Source organism: Pseudophryne corroboree, chromosome 6 (assembly GCF_028390025.1).
Source record: "Pseudophryne corroboree isolate aPseCor3 chromosome 6, aPseCor3.hap2, whole genome shotgun sequence".
Taxonomy (NCBI): Eukaryota; Metazoa; Chordata; class Amphibia; order Anura; family Myobatrachidae; genus Pseudophryne; species Pseudophryne corroboree.
In genome coordinates, this window is record NC_086449.1 from 239740198 (window position 1) to 239741169 (window position 972).

The following is a 972-nucleotide window of genomic DNA, read 5'->3' on the forward strand; positions in this document are numbered from 1 at the left end:
TTTTTTTCCTCCGGCCTTTTTGTATAATTCAAGCACCCAGGCAGTAGACGTGTCCTGCAGTTTAACTAGTTCTAAGTTCTTTGTTCATGTCACACTGGGGCCCTATTGTATTCCCATAGAGAGAGCTTATTGCCAACCCGAGCTTGAATGCTTTTACACACAGCTCCCAGTCTTGTGAGCTGAGTTGGATTGATTTGCTTACTATATAGTTCAAAGAGAAATATAATACAAACACAATCACAGGGTGTGTTTGCAGAGAGCAGAATACCCATTTTTCTGCCAATGGTCTCAGTCTAGTACTAATTTATCATTTCTTTTAAAAGGGACAGGAATCCCTCCCAGACTAAGCTACACATTCAGACCTGTATGCCAATAGCCAGGCATAATACACCCGCAGAACAGGTCCCTTTGTATTTGTCACGAAAACAACAACAGAAAACCTCATAAAATCTCCTACTCTATCTGGTTGTAAATACACATTGCATAAATTGTAACAAATTTCGTATTTAATGTTTTGATTCGCAAAGTCAAAGTGACTTACCTTAGGAATGTCCGGCTAGTCAGTGCCCATTCTTACTCCAGTACCCCGGGTCCCGAAAGGGAGGGATTTGCAAAATGTGTTGTGTTGTCTCCGGCTCCCCACCCCTCTCCCCCTTCACTTTTTGCTGCTACTCTCCTCTTTTTCAATAATGCAGAGGATGATTTCTGGAGCTATATGTCCGTCTCCTGACCAGGAAAGAATGAGAGGGGGGTGAAATCTGCAAGCAGATGTCATTTCAGCAGGAAAAGCCTATAAGATGAGGCATTTGGGTAAAGGCTGCCCACGTAGGATCATACGTCACCTATAAAATCACTTTACGATCCCCACAGCTCCTGCTCCTAAAATCTTTGCAAACTCTCTCCTTGTGTTTTGGATACTAGAATGAAGCCAAAAACTGAGATTGGAATCAGAGATTATAAATGTCACACATA

General features: G+C 42.2%; 1 long non-coding RNA gene across 3 annotated transcripts in view; it reads right to left on the minus strand.

Moving 5' to 3' along the window:
- Positions 1-752, minus strand: part of LOC134931916 (uncharacterized) — a 71526-nt gene extending 70774 nt beyond the window's left edge. Inside the window, exon 1 of one of the 3 annotated variants that reach the window (XR_010179205.1) lies at positions 542-752. This is a non-coding gene — a long non-coding RNA (uncharacterized LOC134931916). The remainder of the gene's footprint in view (positions 1-541) is intronic. The other 2 variants (XR_010179204.1, XR_010179206.1) reach the window with 2 other exon arrangements.
- Positions 753-972: the final 220 nt, after the last annotated feature.